Source organism: Gorilla gorilla, chromosome 9, assembly GCF_029281585.2.
Source record: "Gorilla gorilla gorilla isolate KB3781 chromosome 9, NHGRI_mGorGor1-v2.1_pri, whole genome shotgun sequence".
Classification (NCBI taxonomy): domain Eukaryota; kingdom Metazoa; phylum Chordata; class Mammalia; order Primates; family Hominidae; genus Gorilla; species Gorilla gorilla.
The window spans coordinates 122348225-122369567 of NC_073233.2; the positions used below are offsets into that span (position 1 = coordinate 122348225).

Below are 21343 nucleotides of genomic sequence, written 5' to 3' on the forward strand. Positions count from 1 at the left end.
CCAGCTCCTGCCTAGGAAAGCCTTAGTGTTGGGAGGGACCCTGATGACTGAGGAGCGTGGTGGCTCCAGGTCACCCACACTTTCAGGTCTCTTGCACCAGAAGGTGGCAGGATCCATTGGGAGGAAACAGGTCGCCTTGGAAGGCGTCCGTGGGTCCCCATCCCCAGGGGTAGGGGCCACAGGGGGCCTGCTCTGCTGCCTTGACCATACTCCTGGGCTTTGAAGGCTCCTGGGCCCAGTAAGAAGGAGGTGGGTGCCAAGGTTGAGGAGGAAGCATCCGAGTATGTGTAGGAGGAGGACAGGGTGGGACCATAGACTTTGCGAAAAGCTGCAGGTGGATCGGGGGACCCTGGGGGCTGGTTAGGGTTAGGGTGAGGGTGAGGGGTTAGGGTTAGGGTTATGGGTTAGGGTGAGGGTGAGGGCGAGGGCGAGGGTGAGGGTTAGGGCTAGGGCTAGGGCTAGAGCTAGGGTTCGGGGTCAGGTTCGGGTTCGGGTTAGGGGTTAGGGGTTAGGGGTTAGGGTTAGGGGACTTGCTTTTAAGGACTTGGTTTTAAGGTTTGTTAGGTGGCATTTGACAAGTATTTAGTCTTGGGTTAATTCACCCCATTAGTGAGGCAAGACTCTTGAATACTCTAATAGGTAGATGCCTCATGAGTTATGAAATGTCCCATTCTGGCTAGTGGGAACAGACACTGATTGTGGTCATATGTGAGTGCTGAGAAGTATTCCCTCTAGTTCTTTTGGGACATCCTTTCTCCATCTTTAGGTAGTTTCTTCAAACCTGTATACTGATCAGCTGTCTCATGAATACGGGAGAAAACCTGCAGGTCTCCGGGAGTTCTCTCCCTGTGCAACTTATCGCTTTTCAGTGCTGTGTACCGGCCATTCCAGCTGCCTTTGTTTCGCTGGACTCTCAGCTGTGTCTTCTGAACTCAGTGAGTTTGCCAGGCTCTGCCTGCCCTGTCCCCCAACCCCACACAATGCCGCCTAAACGTTCCCTCAAGGTAGCACGCAAGGTAATCATGCGACTCACTTCATTTGTTTTCTGTTCCTCTGGGATCACTGTCCTTTGTTCTTGATGTCCGTGGTCTTGTTTTACGTATTTTGCCTTTGTATTGGGTGGTTCAGGCAGGAGGGTAAATCTAATCCCTATTACTCCATCTTGGCCAGAAGTTGAAGTTAACCTATGGTTTTTGATTTGTAATGCACTCACTCTTCTTCATTTTTAATAGTCTGTATTTTTAGTTTTGATTTTTCTCTTTTAACTAGATATTCAGAGGAGTCTTTATTTCTAAATGACCTTTTTTCTCCATTCTTCTGTTGTGATTTCTAATTTCATAGCTTTGTAGACAGAGAATGTAACCTATGTAATAAAAACCCATAAAGAGACAAACCAGATTGCTAACAGGTTGATAACAGGATTTTTCTAGGTTGCCTGGCAATGAGTTAGCTAGGCTGAACCGCTGCTCAAGCACACCTCTCCAGAAGATGCCAAGAGAGTCTAGGCCCACATCCAACCTCCCTGGCTGAGTCTGTCATGCACTGTGTGACTCCGGCATGGCCTCACATTAGTTGCATGGTATTTGCTTCATGATTTCTTTTCCCAACTTCTATAATGGTTTCATGGATGTTTGAAAAAGATTTGTTTTCTCTGTGTCAAAATTTTATCTTTACAAAATGCTCTCTTACCTGATAAGATTTGTAAACGCAAAAGTCAGACTGAGGGGTCATTTAAAAAATAAAACATTTCTATGCATTTTATTTTAATGTAATACACAAAAATATACATTCAGTTGTCAGTCTTTTGATGCAGGGCCAGGACTTTTTTTAGTCTTTTAAAAAAAATCCTGAGTACACTGATTGGAGTTCAGTCTGCTTTCTTGTAGAAATCACTACCAGACTGCATTGCCTATGATTTCTAATTTGGGTTTCTTTATGGTGCAAGGCAAATGTAGAGAAACTGGTGGAGTATTCAAGTTTTCCAAGATTCTCTCTCAAATCATTTTATAGTTGTTTTATGCATACTTATCTGACAACAAATTTCAAAACGATCCATCTTTATTGAATCTTTACAAAGTATTCAACTAGTTTTCTAGAAAGAACTACTATTTTTTACCTTCATATTTTATTAGTTTGCATAATATTTAAAAATAAATTATTAATAAGATCTGACATTAGAAGGTCTGGAATAACTTAACTGGTGAGAGAAAAAGTGGGTGAATATACGAAAGTGGCTTACTCCTCTAGCCTTCGCATGTCAAGGGCATTGGCATTTGTTATAGAAAGAATACAGAACATCAGTTAATCCAATGAATCAGGTATGTGGCATTAAAAGAGCTTCTAATATGATACATAAGGCTTGTTAATTATATTTTTCAAATTCTTGATTTTTTTCTCTTCTTAATCTCTTAATTCTGAGAGAGATGATTTTACTTTCTCATTTTTCTCTGAGTATGTCTGTCAGTTTTTGCCTTGTGTAACTCCAAGCTATGCTAGTTGCAAAAAGAATGATAACATTTCTTCATCATGTACTATAAACTTTATCAATGTAAATACCCTTGGCCCATTTTCATTCTTTTAACTTTTAATTCTATTTTGTTTTATATTACTATCATCATTTCTTTATTTTAATTAATATTTGTCTAATATGTCTTTGTCTATTGGTTACTTTTTAGTACTTCTCTGCCATTTGAATTCAGGAGAGTCTCTTATGTTCTGATGTATTCCTGCTATGCTTTCTTCTATGTGTATGTTTGTGATATTGATCACCTTTCTTTGTTCTTTTTCTTTCATCTACTGCAGCATTTCATAACTCTGAGTGCAAGCTGTAATCACCTTTCAACAAGAAAATAGTGCCTAAACTTTACCCCAAAATCTCAGAGGAAGAGAGTGATACCAGTATTTTTTTTAAAGACTAATATTCTGTTAGGGCTGAGAACTCTAGTATCATACTATTTTTATTCCCATGGTGCTTCCCCTTAAATTCTCAGCAATCACAAACTTGTCATTTTCTATCAATGGACAGACTGAAACAGTTGTATCAGTCAAGGTCAAAATCAGAGAAGCAGAACAAAGAGTGATCTAGAATAAGAGTCTGATTCTAGGGATTCAAACATTATGCCACTGGGATTGCTGGTGGAGTAATCTGCTGGACTGTATGTGGTGCTGGGCCTGAAGTCACCGTGGGTCAGCCAGACCAGGAGTTGGGAAGGAAAGGTGAACAAGAACAAAAGCAGGAACCAACCAAAAACTTCTAGAAAAAGATGGAGCTTACATCTGTCTTTCATTACTCCACCTTATGTGACTTGGATGGCCTGAGGCCTGCAGGAGTAGCTGGCACCTCTAGCTATAGGGCTGCACATATCTTTGGCCCAGAACACGGAGAAGTTTGAGGAGATGTGTCAGCAGCTGGAGGAGCTGCGGGTTGGGTGCTGCCACATGCCAACAAGGTGAGTCAACGAGGTGAGCCAGGGGATCAGCAACAATGTGCATGAGGTTCCACAGTGCCTGGCATCCTGCATCAATCTTCCAGAGGGTAAAAATTATGGCTGCTACTTCCCTGTGACTTCCAAATCTCAAGCAAATTTCTCTTGTGGTCAGCGGCATTGCAATTCTGACACTAACTGCTTGGAGTTAGGCCAAATTTCACAGGCTAAGGGCTCAGTCCTCTATGAGACTGCTCTCAATTCAGACATCCACCGCATGCTCAGGGATTCCCAGGCCACCCAGACTTCTGGCCAACTGGCTACAAATTCAACAGTTTCCACTACTTTCTTAGGTTTAATAACTTGCTAGAAAGACTCACAGAACTTTGGAAAAAGCTATACTTAAGGTTACAGATTTATTAAAGCAAAAGAAAACACATCAAAACCAGCCAAAAGGGGAGATGCATAGAGTGAGACCCAGGCAGGTCCTGAAGGTGAAACTTCTGTGTTCACTCCCTGTCACTGTGTATTATCAGCCTGGAACCTTATCCAAGCTTTAATAGCCAGAGTTTTTACTGGAGTTTCATTACATATGCATCATTGAATCCTTGGCCATGTGATTGAACTCAGTCTCTGGTCCCCTCCAATCCCAATCAATATCAGACTGATACCACATGGCATAAAGCCCCAACCCTATAATCATGTGGTTGACTTTTCTAGCATGGCCTGGCCTCATCCTGAAATATCTAGGGACCCTATAGAGGTCATCTTTGTAGCATAAATGATCAGGGCTCACCAGGAATAATAAAGACACTCCTGTCACTTGGGAAATTCCAAGAATATAGAGGTTCTCTCCCAGGAACCAGGAACAAAGGCCAGTCAAATCCTGGCGTTTGTTGGCATTGGTGTACAACACCAACTCTAAATGGAAACTAGACAGAGAAAGGAATTCTGGGAACCATAGTTCCACCTCAGCTAAGTAGACATAGTACAAAGCCACTACAACAGTATTTATTATATCTGTCTCCCCTGCACTCCACCAAGAAAATACCTTCAGCAAACTCTATTAGTCCATTCTCATGCTGCTATGAAGAGACATCTGAGACCTAAGACTGGGTAATTTATAAAGGAAAGAAGTTTAATTGATTCACAGTTTAGCATAGCTGGAGAGGCCTCAGGAAACTTACAATCATAGTAGAAGGGGAAGCCAATACATTCTTCTTCACAAGGCAGCAGGAGAGAAGAATGAGAGCTGAGCAAAGGGAGAAGCTTATAAAACCATCAGATCATGTGAGAACTCACTATCACAAGAACACCAGCATGGGGATAACCACCCCCATGATTCAGTTACCTCCCACCAGTTCCCTCCCATGACACATGGGAATTATGGGAACTACAATTCAAGGTGAGATTTCGGGGGAGACACAGCTAAGCCATATCACATACCTTCACATTCCTTGCTGCTTCTCTTCTGCCTCTCACATAAAGACCACCTCTACTGCAGGGCTTTAACACAATCACTTAGATTTTAGTTTCACATTGTCATTAATATTTTAAAACATTATCCCATCTCATCTAAAAAAGTTGAACTCATAGAAGTAGAGAGTAGAATGATGGTTATCAGAGGCTGGTGGGGTAGACAGGGAAAGGGGAGGCATTGATCAAAGGGTACAAAGTTTTAGTTAGACTGGAGGAATACATTCTGGTGTACTATCGCATAGCATGGTGATCACAGTTAATAATAATGTATTATGTATTTCAAAATAGCTAAAAGAGGAATTTTAAATGTTCCGAAGATCAAATTCTAAACTATTATGTTTATTTTAATTATGTGTGGCAGCATTGAACATAGACAAAACTGCTTTTGTGGCTTGATTTATGAAATTCTTATGTTTTATGCTTAAAATAAAAAATTGTTTAGTTTTTATTATTTTGGTAATTTTCTGTCTGTAAATGATAATAGCAAAAATGCCAAGGGCATAACTACTTATGCAACAATTACAGTTATATGTAGTTTATATTCTCAGTAAATGAAAAGCCAAATTGAACAGAATCATTGTTATATTTATCTTAGTATTGACTTTTGAAATACAAAGCTCTATTGATATACCATTTTAAAATTATTTGTGTTGCTTTTACAATTTATTTCTTAGAATAGATAATACATTTGTGTGGTTCAAAAATCAAAACAATATTAAAAGGTGTATTTTGCGAAGTATTCCACTCAATCCTGTTCCTGTCAGCTCATTCCCTACCAGTTCCCAGTAAGGAATCATTTTCTTAGTTTGTGTCTTTCTACTGTTTCTTTATCAAATATATTTTCATGTTCTCTATTTTTTTTCACATGGTGCTTTTTGCACTTAATATAACCCAGAGGTCTTGAGTTGTGATTATTTGAATGCAATTTTTACGGATCTGATAAGAACATTTTTCAGGAAATTTGCAGATTACCATTTTATGTGTCTTATTGCTTTCCTTTATTTTGGCATCAGGGTACAATATACTTTCTTTTCTAAAAAAAAATAATGTTTCCTTAAATAAACATTAATATTTCTTTGCCTAAGAAATAAGAGAGTGACCCAGTTCCTAGCAGTGAAGGTAAAAATTCATTTGTTCTAATTATCTATTGCTTTTTAACAAACCACCCTAAATCTCACTGGCTAAAAAAACAATCATTTGGCCAGATTCAACAGGGATGGCTCTTCTCTGCTCCACTTAGCATCACTGAGGTGACTTAATGGGGGCTGAAAGATCCACTTTCAAGGTGGCTTACTCACATGGCTATCAACTTGGGGCTGGCTATTGTCTGGGTGCTCAGAAAGGGCTGTGAGCTGGGTGCTTTGGTTCCTCTCCATGTGGGCCTCCTTGGGCTTCCTCACAGCATGGTGTCTGGGTTCCAAGAGTGAGCATCCCTAGACAGCCAGGTGGAAATACAGGGTATTTTATGATCTAGCCTGAGAAGTCCCTTCTCATGTACTTTATTGGTCAAAGCAGTCACAATCGTCTATTTTTAAGGTGAGCGGGCACAAAGCCTACTATTCAGAGGAATTTCAAAGTCAGATTGTAAGAGAAGAGTGTCAGACAGTAGCTATTGTTTTGATCATCTTTTAAAAATTCAATCTGCTGGCTGGGCGCAGTGGCCCACGCCTGTAATCCCAGCACTTTGGGAGGCCAAGGCGGGTGGTCCACCTGAGCTCAGGAGTTCAAGACCAGCCTGACCAACACGGAGAAACCCCATTTCTACTAAAAATACAAAATTAGCCGGGCATGGTGGTGCATGCCTATAGTTCCAGCTACTCGGGAGGCTGAGGCAGGAGAATTGCTTGAACCTGGGAGGCAGAGGTTGTGGTGAGCCAAGATCATGCCATTGCACTCCAGCCTGGGCAACAAGAGTGAAACTCCGTCTCAAAAAAAAAAAAAAAAAAAAAATTCAATCTGCCACACCATTGTTCCAGGACCTGGATTCTGCAAAAAAGAAAATCACCAAAACTAGTTGCTATTGTTTTCTTCGAGCAATTTTATTTTTAATTTTTCCCATTTAGATGCTTAATCCATTTAGACTTTATTTTGGTATAAATTGTGAAGTCAGGAGCCATTTAAGATTTTTTTCCAAATAACTACCCAATTGCTAATAAAATTTATTATTAATCCATCTTTTCCCCAGGCTACTTTTGGGGAATGTTTGTCCACTCCAAAACTCATGTTAAAATGTAATTGTCAACGTAACGGGATTGGGAAGTGGGGTCTTAAGAGGTGATTAGGTCATCAGGGCTCCACTCTCATGGGTGTGTTTAATGCCTTAATAAAAGAGCTTTTAAAAGTGGGCTCTCTCTCTTGGCTCTTTTACCTTCTGCAATGTGAGAATACAGCCTTTTTCTCTTCTGGAGGATGAAGCAAGTAAGGTGCCATCTTGGAAGAAGAAAATGGCGTCACCAGAAACTGAACCTGTAGGCACCTTAATCTCAGACTTCCCAGCCTCCAGAATTGGGAGTCAATATATTTTTGTTTGTTATAAATTACCCAATCTCAAGTATTCTATTATAAATAGGAGCACAAATGGACTAAGACATCCCACTTATATAAAGTGGTGTCATTACCATATTCTAAATTCCCCCATTGTATTAGGTCTATTTCTGGACTTTATGTGTAAATATTTGACTGTTTATTGCCTAGAACCTAATTATTGGAGGACTTACCCCACACCCATGCCATATGCCATCACTCTTCTTTTTCAGAATTTTGCTAATTATTACATGTTTATTTTTTTTTCTTTTTCTTTTTTTTTTTTTTTGAGACTGAGTCTTGCTCTATCACCCAGGCTGGAGTGCAGTGGCATGATCTCGGCCCACAGCAACCTCCGCCTCCCGGATTCAAGCAATTCTCCAGCCTCAGCCTCCTGAGTAGCTGGGATTACAGGCATGTGCCACCATGCCCAGCTAATTTTTTTGTATTTTTAATAGAGGCAGGGTTTCACCATGTTGACCAGGCTAGTCTTGAACTCCTGACCTCAAGTGATCTGCTTGCCTCGGCCTCCCAAACTGCTGGGATTATAGGTGTGAGCCACTGTGCCTGGCCCTGTTTTTCTATATAAACTTTATAATCAGTTTGTCTAGTTTTTAAAGTCTATTGGTATTTTAATCAAAGTGATAACTATTTTAAAATTTCTTTTATTATTAATGAGTTGGATATTTTTGCTTCTATGTACCAATTATATTCCTTCATGAATTCTGTGTTCCTATCCTTTGTCCATTTCCTTATTAGAATTTTACATTCCTCTTATTGATCCTCAAAAGCTCTTCGTATTTAAGAATACCAGAACATTGTTTGAAATGTTTCTTCTAAATATTTTCCCTGGTTAATTTTGTTTCCAATGCTTTTTGAAGTCTTAAAATAAATAGTAAATGTCCATGTTGTGTGTGCATGGAGGTAGAGGGGTGAAAGTTAACCTTGTTTTCTTGTGTGGTTTCATTTGCTCTTTTATTTATTCTTAATTTTTGTGGGTACATAGAGTATATATTTATGGGTGTATATATTTATATACATGATATATTTGATACAGGTGTGCAATGCATTATAATTACATCAGGGTAAGTATGCATCACATCAAATATTTATCCTTTGTGTTACAAACAATTCAGTTATACTCTTTTTAGTTATTTTAAAATGTATAATTAAATTATTTTTGACTACAGTCACCCTATTTTGCTAGCAAATACTAAATCTTACTTTTTCTTTTCTGGGAGCCTTTTTGTTGTTGTCATTTTCGGCTCTCTACAAAAGGAGGAATAGAGAGTTTTTATTACAGCTTTGATCTCATTACTTGGTATTGGTCTGTTCAGCTTTTGGATTTCTTTATGGTTCAATCTTGGCAGATTGTATGTGTCTAGGAATTTAACCATTTCATCTAGATTTTCCAATTTATTGGCTTCTGCTTTCTTATAGTAGCCACTAATGATCCTTTGAGTTTCTGTGGTATCAGTTGCAATGTCCTTTTTCATCTCTGATTTTATCTATTTGAGTCTTCTCTCCTTTTGTATTAGTTGGTCTCGCTAATGGTTTGTCAATTTGTTTATGTATTGAAAAAACAACTTTTTGTTTCATTGATCTTTTGTTTTTTTTAATTTCCATTTCATTTATTTCTGCTCTGATTTTTATTATATTCTTCTGTTACTTTGAGGTTTGGTTTGCTCTTGCTTTTCTAGCTCTGTAAAATGCATTGTTAGGCTGTTTGAGTGTTTTTTTTCCTTTTTGATTTAGGCCTGTGTAGCTATAGACTTCCCTGTTGATATTGCTTTCACTGTATTGCATAGGTCTTTGGTTTGTTGTGTTTCTATTATCATTTGTTTCAATAAATTTTTCAATTTCCTTTTTAATGCCTTCTTTGACCCACTGGCTGTTCAAGAGCATATTATTTAATTTCTATGTGTTTGTATAGTTTCCAAAGTTCCTCTTTTATTAATTTCTAGTTTTATTCCATTGTGGTCAGAGAAGATGCTTTATATAATTTCATTTTTTTGAAAGTTCTAAGACTTGTTTTGTGGCCTAACATATGGTCTATGCTTGAGAATGATCCATGTACTAAGGTGAATAATGTGTATTCTGCAGCTGTTAGATGAAATGTTCTGTAAATCTCTATTAGATCCATTTGGACTACAGTGGACATTAAATCCGATGTTTCTTTATTTTCTGTCTAGATGATCTGTGCAATGCTGAAAGTAGGGTGTTGAAGTCTCCAGCTATTATTGTATTAGAGTCTATCTCTTTCTTTTGCCCTAATAATATTTGCTTTATATATCTGGGTGCTCAGTGTTAGGTGTATATATATTTACAATTGTTATATCTTCTTGCTGAATTAACCTCTTTATTATTATATAGTGACCTTCTTCATTGCTTCTCATTTTTGTCTTGAAATCTATTTTGTCTAAGTATAGCCACTCCTGCTCTTTTTTTGGTTTCCATTAGCATTAAATATCATTTTTTCCCCTTTATTTTCAATCTGTGTGTCTTTGTAGGTGAAGTGTGTGTCTTGTAGGCAACAGATCATTGGGTCTTATTTTTTATCCATTCAGCAACTCTGTCTTTTGATTGGTGAGTTTAGTCCATTTACATTCAATGTTATTATTAATAAGTAAGGACTTACTCCTGCCATTTTGTTATTTGTTTCCTGGCTCTTCTGTGGTCTTCTCTTTATTCTTTTTTTCCTTCCTGCCTTCCTTTTATGAAGGTTTTTTTTCTGATGGTATGCTTTCATTTCTTGCTTTTTATTTTTGTGTATCTGTTGTATGATTTTAAATTTGAGGTTATCATGAGGCTTGCAAATACCATCTTATAACTCATTTTTTATTCTGATAACACTTTGCATAAACAAACAAGCAGAAAGAAAACTAATAAAAGCTCTACACCATAACTTTGTCCTCGCACTTTTTAACTTTTGGTCATTTTTATTTATATCTTATTGTACTGTCTATGTCTTGGCAAGTTGTAGTTATTACTTTTGATAGGTTCATCTTACAGTCTTTTCACTTAAGAGTAGTTTACATGCCATAGTTACAGTGTTATAATATTCTGTGCTTTTCTGTGTACTTCCTATTACCAGTGAGTTTTACACCTTCAGATGATTTCTTATTGCTCGTTAACCTCCCTTTCTTTCAGATTGAAGAACTCCATTTAGCATTTCTTCTAGGAAAGGTCTAGTGTTGATGAAATCCCTCAGCTTTTGCCTACCTAGAAAAGTATTTATTTCTCCTTCATATTTGAAGGATATTTTTGCTGCATATGCTATTCTAGGGTAAACAACTTTTTTCCATCAGCACTTTAAATATGTCATATCACTCTCTCCTGGACTGTAAGGTTTCCACTGAAAAGTCTGCTGCCAGAAATATTGGAGCTCCATTGTATGTTGTTTCTTTTCTCTTGCTGTATTTAAAATCCTTTCTTTATCCTTGACCTTTTGGAGCTTGATAATTAAATGTCTTGGGGTAGACTTCTTAGATTAAATCTGCTTGGTGTTCTCTAACCTTTTTGTGCTTGGATATTAATTTCCTTCTCTAGGTTTGGGAACTTCTCTTTTATTATCCCTTTGAATAAATTTTCTATCCCTATCTCTATCTCTATCCTCTCTTTAAGGCCAATAACTCTTATATTTGCCCTTTGAGGCTATTTTTTAGAACCGGTAGGCATTCCTCATTTTTAAGAAATTCTTTTTTTTGTCTCCTCTATGTATTTTTAAATAGCCTGTTTCAAGCTCAATAATTTTTCTTCTGTTTGATCAATTCTGCTATTAAGATACTCTGATATATTCTTCAGTATGTCAGTTGCATTTTTCAACTCCAGAATTTCTGTTTGAGTCTTTTGAATTATTTTTAAAATGTATCTGATAGAATTCTTGATTCCTTCTCAGTGTTATCTTGATTTTTTTTTTTTTTTTTTTTTTTTTTGCATTTCCTCAGCTATTTTGAATTCTCTGTCTGAAAAGTCACATATTTCTGTTTTCCCAGGATTGGTCCCTCATGCTTTATTTAGTTCATTTGGTAAGATCAAGTTTCCTGGGTTTTTTTGATGCTTGTGGATGTTTGTCTGTGTCTGTGCATTGAAGGGTTAAGTTCTTATTGCAGTCTTCACAGTCTGGGCTTGTTTGTTCCCATCTCTCTTGGGAAAGCTTTCCAAGTATTTAAAAGGACTTGGGTATTGTGATCTAAGCTATTTCTGCATTAAGGGTCACCCCAAGCCCAGTAACACTGTAAGTTCTTTCAGACTCATAGAGGTACAACCTTCATGGTCTTAGATAAGATTCAAAACAATTCTCTAGATTACCAGGCAGAGACTCTTGTTCTCTCCCCTTACTTTCTCCCAAACAGGGTCTCTCTCTGTGCTGAGCCACCTGGAGCTGGGAATGGGGTGACAGAAGCACCCTTAAGACCACCACCATTGGGACTATGCTTGGTCACACCTGAAGTCAGCACAGCACTGGATCTTGCCCAAGGCCCTCTGTAGCCACTATCAGGCTAATGTCCATGTTTTCTCAAGGCTCTAGGGCTTTACAATCAGCAGATGGCAAAGCCAGCCAGGCTTGTGTCCTTCACTTCAGGTCAGTGAGTTTCCCCAGACTCCATGCAGGTCCAGAGATGCCATCCAGGAGCTAGGGACTGTTCAAACACCTTAGAAACGTATGTGGTGTTCTGTTGTTCTGTGGCTGGCACTCAAACTATGAGACAGTCCTTCCTACTCTTGCCTCCACTTTCCACAGGCACAGGAGCTTCACCCCATTGCCACCACCACTACAGACTCATGAGGAGTACTGCCAGGCTACCGCCAATATTCACATAAGGCCCAAGGTCTCTTCAGTCAGCTTGTGGTGAATGCTGCCAGTCGTGGGATTCACCCTTCAGGGCAGTGGGCTCCTGTCTGGCCCAGGGTAGGTCCAGAAATGCTGTCCAAGAGCTAAGGCCTAGAATCTGGAACCCCAAGAGCCTGCTTGGTGTTCTATCCCCCTGTGGTTGAGCTGGTATCTGAGGTACAAGACAATGTCTTCTTTACTTTTCCCTCTTCTTTTCCCAAGCAGGAGAAGTCTCTCACCATAGCCACCACAGCTGGAAATATGCTGGGTTTCACCTGAAGCTAGCATGTCTCAGAGTGTCACCCAAGGCCCGTGGTGTAATGTCCATGTGTCACTGCTGGTTATTTAGGGCCCAAGGGCTCGTTAGTCAATAGGTGATATGTCCTGCCTGAACTGCGTGCTTCCTTTCAATGTAGTAGATTCCCTCTGGGCCTAGAGTGTGTTTAGAAATGTCTTCTGGGAGCTAGGGCCTGGAATGGGGGCCTGAAGACTCTGACTGGTGCCCTACCATACTGTGACTAAGCTGGTATCCAAGATTCAAGGCAAAGTCCTCTTTACTATTCCTCCCTCTTTCCCTTCTCTTCTCAAGAATAAGGAAGGGGTCTCTTTTGGACCTGCGATCTGTGCTGCCTGGGGCTGGGGGAGGGGTGGTGAAAGCACTCCTTACCTGCCCTGGCTAGTGTCTCAGTAGGTTGCATGCCTCTGAAGGCCACTGGCTCTGAGCCCAGCTCAGCACTAGGACTTGCCTAAGACTTGCAATCCTTGTGGCCTGAACTGCCTTTCATGTTTAGTAGGGGCCCAGGGCATGTTAGCCTACGTGGCATGGCTTACCAGAACTCAAGTTCTGACCACTGAAATGGGCTGCTGGGATGGGCGATTCCTGGCTAAGGCTTGTCTAAATACTCCCTCCGTGGGCTTGTGTCAGCTAAGCTCAGCCCAGTTTTGCTTTCTGCTGTGACTGGGCATCACTGAGTTAAGTGAAAAGTCTCACAATCTCTGTGCTCTCGCTCTCCCAAGCCATGGATTCTCTCTCTGCACCACATGGTTGTTGGGGATGTGGGAGGCATGCTGTTGGAAATTCAAAACTATCTTTTCTATCATCTTTAGTGCCTCTTGCAGCAATATGAAGTTAAAACCAGGTACTTTGAGTGCTCACCTGATTTTTGGTTCCTATGAAGGTACTCTTTTTCTGTAGATAGTTGTTACATTTGGTTCTCCTACAGGGGGTGAGGATGATGGATAGAGCCTTCTTTTTGGCCATTTTGCTCCACCCCTCTCCTTCTGCTCTTTTGAGATTTATACATTCCTTTCCTACCCCCCCGCAAAAAATTCAATCATATGTTTGCACAATTTTTCATAACTTTTTTATATTTAACTGTTTGATCAATCTAAAATTTATTTTAGTAATTTGTATGAATTCTAGTTGAACCAATTCTTCCCCTAGTCAATTTCTCCAACACTATTAAACAAATGCTTTCATTTATCTAATTTTTCAGAGCTCAAAATTGGATTAAAACACTACTTTTCAAGTTTGAAGAAAAATTCAATTATGATTTTGACTGTGATTGTGTAAAGCCTCAAAGTAATACAGGAAGAACTGGCAATATAGCTTGAGTGTGAATTTAATGTCCTCTAGTTTATATTTTAAGAAGATTATCCCAAATTTGATGATCTGCAAGTTTTAAATTAAAATTTAGAATTCATTTTCATTATGAAATAATTCTATTACAATTTTTCATTGGGTTAAAATATATGTAACCTAAAATTGGCCATTTTAACCATTTTAGGGTGTACAATTTAGGAACATTTAGTGCATTTACAAAGTTGTGCAACTATCACCCTAAAACTTTTTCATCACCCCAAACTGTGTACACGCTAAGTATGGTAACCTCCAGTCTACTTTCTGTGTCCATAAATTTGCCTATTCCAGTTATTTCATATACGTGAAATAATGCAATACAGTCATGAACCACATAATAACATTTCAGGCAATGACTGACTGCATATGTCATGACAGTCCCATAAGATTATAATACCATATTTTATTGTACCATTTCTGTTTAGATATATTTAAATACACAAATACAATTCTGTTACAATTGCCTACAGTATTCAGTACAGTCACGTGCTGTACAGGTTTGTAGCCTAGGAGCAATAGGCTATAACATATAGCCCAGGCATGTAGTAGGTTATACCATCTAGGTTTGTGTAAGTACACTCTGTGATGTTTGAACAATAATGAAATCGCCTAAGGACACATTTGTCAGAGTGTATCCCCATTGTCAAGTGACAATGATTGTATTTGTCTTTCTATGTCTTGCTTATTTCACTTAGCATAATGTTTTCAAGGGCCATCCATATTGTAACATGTATCAGAGCTTCATTTCATTTTATGACTAAATAACATTCTGCTGCATGTGTGTACCACATTTTGTTTATCCATTCATCTGTTGCTGGACACTTTGGGTTGTTTCCACCTTTTGACTATAGTGAATGGAAATAATTCTATTTTAATCAACCACTTGGTTATCTATCACCAAACTTTCACATTTTCTTTCCTAAAGAAATAAATAGGTGATTAGTTTTTGAGCAGCTCTTAAAAACAACTGACCTAAAAAAAATTAAGCAGGTTAGGAGTGGTCCAGTGCCAAGAGTTCTTGAATATATGTATTGTTCTGTTTCCTGTCTCACTGAACTAACTTTTTCAGAAACATAATTCCAAAAAAAAAAAAGAGGGGGAAGCATAGCAGTTTTTGAATTGCCAAATGTCCTGTTCTCTGTTGCTATGCCGTTGGAGAATTTTAAGAACCTAAAAAGAAAAAGGAATATCTATTAAAAAATTCTCAGATATCTGCCAAAATGTATTTTCTGAGGGAGAAGCAAATATAATAAAATAGTTTTCATTTATTATTTAATTATAATTATAAATAATTTCATTCATTTATCATAAGATGTGGCTGACACATGAGCTGATGTAATCTTCACAGTAATTTCAAAAAGTAGGGGATAGTTTTTTTTCTTTTTAAATCATAAATGGAGGAAAAAGCAATTAGATAGGTTTTATTCCTAGTCCAAGGTCACGCAGTGATCAGTAGAGTCAGAATTTGAATGTCGATCTTTCTGACTCCTAAACCCATGGTGAAACACTGAGGTACCACATATTCTCTCTCTCCAACCCCCATGAAATGTTTGGCTTTGGAAACAATTGTTTATATGTGGCAAAAAAACATAACATTAATTTTTTTATGTCTGTCATTTTTTATTCCCTATTTTTTCCCCTTGGAATAAAATTATTAATAGACCACTTTGAAGTCAGTGTCAAATTAGAAGATAGGAAATGGGAGATGTCCTCCTGCTTAGAATGTTTAGGATTAGTAATCAAAGTGTTTTCTAAAGTGAAGCACATATTTCTTATTGCTTTAAAAGATGTATTTTTTAAGGACACATAATAAACATATTTTGGGTGTAGATGCAATAAATTAATACATTCATATAATTCGTCTTATTGATTTTTATAGGAAGCAAAATAGAGACAATACGTGGAATGAAATAGTATTGAGGAGTTTGTAGAGTCTGCGTTTATGGGAATGCCTAAGTTTAGCATTATCACCTTTATAATTTTTGTAAAACAAAATGCAATTAGATGAAACAAAAAAATATTATTAAAAACTTCAGTTGTGGCACAAAATGGGGACTGAAATTTAGAGGTACATGGTAAGCTCTGAAGAGCATTTGATTTCCTGAACATGCTTCTGCTATATTAATTTACTCTCAGTCTATTCTTTATCAATTACAATTTAAAAAAATAGAAGGCCCATTTAAGCTAATTTTGTAGTTTCCCCAACAACTGCGTTTCCATATGAAGACTTTTGTTGTTGTAAAATCTTTTCCTGTTCAATATTAAATACTGAGTGTTGTTATGCTTATTTAAAATGTAATGCAAGTATTTGAAGATGGTACTTAATTTACCAGGTAGAAATAAAATTACTGTTGTCAGCACTTACATTTGAAAAACATTTTGTCAGTGAAACATAATCAGTGAATATAAATCAATAAAAAATAATCAGTGAAAAACAGTTCATTCAAAGGAGAAGATTCCTTTATAAAAATGATAATTCTAAGGCTTGTCCAATAGCTGTGCATCTGTACCTATGGTTTTGTTCTTTCAGAATCTTTTGCATATATCCCTTTCTAAGTTTTATTCCTCTCTCCGCCTCTTTCATTTCTTAAGCTTTTTCTTTTGGCTGCAATATACTCTTTACTCTTAGCGAAGTTTGTTCCTTTACTACTTTTCTTTCGTTCTCCCTAAGATATCAAAAGAGAACATTTATTTCCTGTGTTTTATCAACTTGCAATTCTCTTGTTTCTCAAGCTGCAGTAGAATTTTGCTTCTAGTGAGAAATACAATGACATCTTTTGAGACCTCATCCTGAGTCTAATACCAGTGCCTTCACATCTTCAGTCAAACTTTCTCTTCCTTTAATTTTGTAAGGCTGCATTTTCTTGAATCTCTCCCTCCCATTCTTACCAACAGCTATTTGTTTCCTTTTCTGAGTTCTTTTCCTTACTCACCATTTAAATATAGGCACTCTCCACAGTGAGTTCTGTATGAGTTAGAAATTGGGTTAGGTGGTAAACATAGTGGCTTAATCTACTAGGGATTTTCTTTTACATGACTTAAGTTTCCAGTTAGAATGAAGGCTCCCCTGAGCCACCATCAAGAGACTTAGGTGGTTCTTTTCTGCTTCACTGTCTTCCACTGTCCTCACCACTAGTTTCATTCTCAAAATCACATCATGTTTCAATATAGACACTGGGGCATCATTGCCAAGCCAAAATTCCAGATATCAGGAAGGGTAAAGGAGCACTTACTTTCTCTTTTTCTTAGAGATGGGGTTTTGCTATGTTGCCCAAGCTGGTCTTGAACACCTGAGCTCAAGTGATCCTCTCACCTAGGCCTCTCAAAATACTGGGATTACAGGCAAAAGAACCCGGCCACGGGAGCATTTTCTCAACTAAATCAACTCCTTTTAAGAAACCTTTTGGAAATCCCATAATTTCATAGGCTAGAACTTAGTCACATGACCATACCCAGCCACAAGGATGTCAAAGTGCCCAGCTAAACACCAAAAATATGTTATTAACGAAGAAAGAGGTGTATTTGATACGTAATTATCAAGTCTCTGTCACAATTTGTTTTCTCAAATGTTGGCTACATGATGAGAAGTGATCAGTGTTTATAATTGTTCAGTGGAGTGGGCTTATTAAATAATAATAAGTGATTTATTTATACTACTTATTAAGAACCTACCATGTGCCAGGCATCATGTTGCTGTCACAAATATTATCGCAAATTTTTACAATCATTCTTCAAATGAAGTAGTGCTTTAACTATTTTTAAAAGGAGTAAAATGAATCCCAAAAAGATTAGAGTGTTTGTTTCTGGCTGCTTTTTCCTTTAGCTGAGTTTTCTCCCAGGGCACTCCTTTTCCAAGAAACAGACTTTAGGCAGGCTTTTTCACCAGTTTGTTCTATATGTGCCAACATGTACACCTTAAATTGAAGATCTACTTTATATGCTAATTAGTTTGCAAGTGTCAACCTGTTTGAGGAAATACAGATATAAAGTAGCTGAGATAGGGCTTGAATGCAGCTTTGTTTTGTCTCCAAAGCCTATTGTCTTTTTTTATTATACATGGCCTGCACTGAATCTTTATTCACACCTATCTCCTTTTGTCCAATAATCATTTAGATTACTCTAGTTTGATGTCATAATTTCTCATGGAATTAAAACTGGACTCTTCAAAATGATAGAGTTGTCTGAATTTGGCTGCAATGCGAACTACTAATCGATTCAAGCTTGTTATCAAGACACCTAGAGATCACCAGGTAAGTTGGTAGTATGGGAGGTGGTTAAATCTCAATAGCATGTGGGTGCAAGTGTGTGATACCACATTGACAGAAATAACTCTCTGATGTCCCCCACCTGAATAACACAGGATAACTGCTCTCTCCAAAGCCTCCTGCCCAAGCATTTCTAGGATTCCTAAAAAGTTCCCGTCAGGACACTGTCTTTGCTTTGGTTGGCAAGTATACTAGAATTCTCACAATGCCACTGTTTCAGTGTGGTTCCTGGTGAAGTGAGCAAGGATGTAGTTGGATTTTTCCTTTAGTGAGGAGTGGTTAGAAAAATAAAGATGGCACTAGATTGCCCATGTCTAATTTGTGTCCCAAATCTTGATGTTTACTTCACCTTTTTACAGGGGAACAAGAGAAGCCAGGTGCAAGGGGCCAGGAATGTTATGCTAGAGGCACTTCCTCCACATGGAAGGAAATATCAAAAGTGAAGAGGAAACATTCCTCTCTGTTCCCCAGTCCTGCTACTGCCTTGCGTCAGTTTTATCTGTTTTAAAAATTGTGCTACCAGAGAACTCAGTGTTGTGTGATACATTATTATATGTGCTTTTTATTGAAAAAGCCCTTTTAGAAAACCTGCAGCTCTCTGTCTGCCATTGGCCTTAGACATGAGTCCAGTAAGGACTAGGCTAGGAGACAAATCAACATGACAGTTGCTGTGCTGTCAGAATGATTCTCTCCTTCCCTCCAACTTAGCTATCATGCTGTACAATGCTCTTTGCTTCTGGCTGATTTTTCCTTTAGCTGAGTTTTCTCCCAGGGCACTCCTTACTTTTGCAAGAAATAGACTTTAGGCTGGCTTGCTTCACAAACAATTTGTTCTATATGTGCCGATATGCACAAATTAAATTGAGGATCTGCTTTATGTGCTAATTAGTTTGCAAGAAATAAAATTCTCAAGGTTAAGATGGGTCTATAGCTGCACTTTTTAGACAACTTGCAATTGCTTTACCTCCCATAGCTTCAGGTATCTTCTCTATGTAGTCGCCTTCTAAGCGCAAGTCTCTATCCCTGCCCTCTTTCCAGCTGCCTGCTAGATATCCCCTTGCAGATCTCCTCTGGAAACACAATTTCAGTCTTTCCAAAACTGAACTCATCAACTCTTACCTGTTCTTCCTGTTCTTCTCTTTCACTTAAAGGCACAATCATCCTAGTTGCTTAGGTCCAAGGTATTCTATCGGTCTGGGATATTGTTACCCACAGCAATTGTTGTCATAGTTCTCTTCTTTCAAGAGCTAACCCAGTTTCATCCTCCTGTATCTCTTCAGTCAAAATGAATCCCCTTTTCCTTTATTCCTATAGCACTCTATAATTATTTAAAGCATTGGCACCATCTCCTTTATATTGTCTTGTATCTCCTATTTGCTTAAAGAAACAAAGCAAATGAGCACCTATTACGTAATGTATACAGTGTTCTATACGTTTTTAATCATCATATAACCCATTTTACAGATGGGAAAATTAAAGGCGTTTCCTTATCTGTAAAACAAACAACTCCAAGTTCATAAATACTTAAATACCTATGGTGTCCAGTATAATAAATATCAGTTTAACAGATGTATTTTTTTATTGTTGTAGTCTAGCATAGTGTTGGATACACACTAAGTACTCAGTAATTCTTTGTTGAACTGAATTGAGAAGAACTTCAATTCAAATTTCATAAAAACTTTTAGAGTATCCATTTTGTACAAGGTGGATTTTTGAAGATTACAAATTTGGCCACTATTTTTATCCTGCGTTTTTACAGTGACAGAGGGTAAAGCCAAAAGATCTGTCATCCTTTATTCCTTCCCAGACCACTGGAGGGATGTAAACAGCAGTTATCAGTTATCAGCAATAAACCCTTATATCAACATTTATCAAGATAAAGTTTCACAAAACAGGAAGAGAAGAGATATCATTATTAACCAGTGAGTATTCATTGGGTACCTACTGCATATTTTTAAATGCTTTTAAACCATAGGACAGCTTATAGGCATGAGATAGTTTCAGTACTTTGGTGACCACTAACCAGTACTGCCAACGTTACTACATGGCTCTATGCTAGTACTATAAAAGTATAAAATAAATATATTCTGTAAATTAAACTCTAGTTTAATAGAATGGTGATAAAGTATATCAGATAAAGTTCCCAAAGAACATAATTGTAACAATGTTAGGTTTATGAACTTCCTGTAACAGTTAACATGAGGAACCAGGGGCCTCTCCTAAGAGAAAGTAGGGAAGGACTTTTTTCCTTTTCTTCCCCTCCAGAGACAGAATCTCACTCTGTCACTCAGGAGTGCAGTGGGGTGATCGTGACTTATTGCAGCCTTTAACTCCTGGGCTCAAATGATCATCCTGCCGCAGCCTCTTGAGTACCTGGGACTAAAGGTGTGTGTCACCATGCCAGGTGTATTAGGCTATTCTTGCATTGCTATAAAGAAATACCTGAAACTGGGTAATTTATAAAGAGGTTTAATTGGCTCATGATTCTAAACGATGTACAGGAAGCATGATGCTGCTATCTGCTTGGCTTCTTGGGAAGCCTCAGGAAACTTACAATCACAGCGAAAGGTGAAGGAGGAGCAGGCACATCACATGGCCAGAGCAGGAGCAAGGGAGTGGGTAGTGCCACACACTTTTAAACAACCAGATCTTGCAAGAACTCACTCACTGTCACAAGAACAGCATCAAGGGGATGGTGATAAGCCATTCACGAGAAACCCACTCCCATGTTCAAATCACCTCCCACCAGGCCCCACCTCCAACATTGGGAATTACAATTCAACATGAGATTGGGTGGGGACATGTATCCAAACTATATCATTCCACCCCTTAGAGTGGTGGTTGGAGCCCAAGCAGCTGGATGTAAGGAGCAATGTCTCAAGGCTGCTTTTATTTTCTACCACACGGTCAGGCTGCAGGTTTTCCTGACTTTTATGCTGTTTCCCTTTTAAATATAAGTCCCAACTTATTTCTTTGCTCCCACATCTGAGCATAGATTGTTAGAAGTAGCCATGTCACCTCTCGAACACTTTGCTGCTTAGAAATTTCTTCCAGCAGATACTCTAGGTTATCATTCTCGCATTCAAAGTTCCACATATCCCTAGGGTATGGACACAATCCTGCTAAGCTCTTTGCTGAGGCATAAGATGCATGACCTTTGCTCCAGTTCTCAATAAGT

The 21343-nt window shown here is 38.2% G+C and overlaps 1 long non-coding RNA gene across 2 annotated transcripts; it reads left to right on the forward strand.

Moving 5' to 3' along the window:
- The first annotated feature begins 560 nt into the window (after positions 1 to 560).
- On the forward strand, positions 561 to 19548 carry LOC109028892 (uncharacterized). 2 transcript variants are annotated; one of them, XR_008669946.2, is made up of 4 exons: positions 561 to 935; positions 2803 to 3449; positions 18014 to 18150; positions 18525 to 19548. It is a non-coding gene; the product is annotated as an uncharacterized lncRNA (long non-coding RNA). The 2 variants fall into 2 exon arrangements; XR_002007891.3 differs by lacking the exon at positions 561 to 935 and having other exon boundaries at positions 2684 to 3449.
- The last annotated feature ends 1795 nt before the right edge of the window (positions 19549 to 21343 follow it).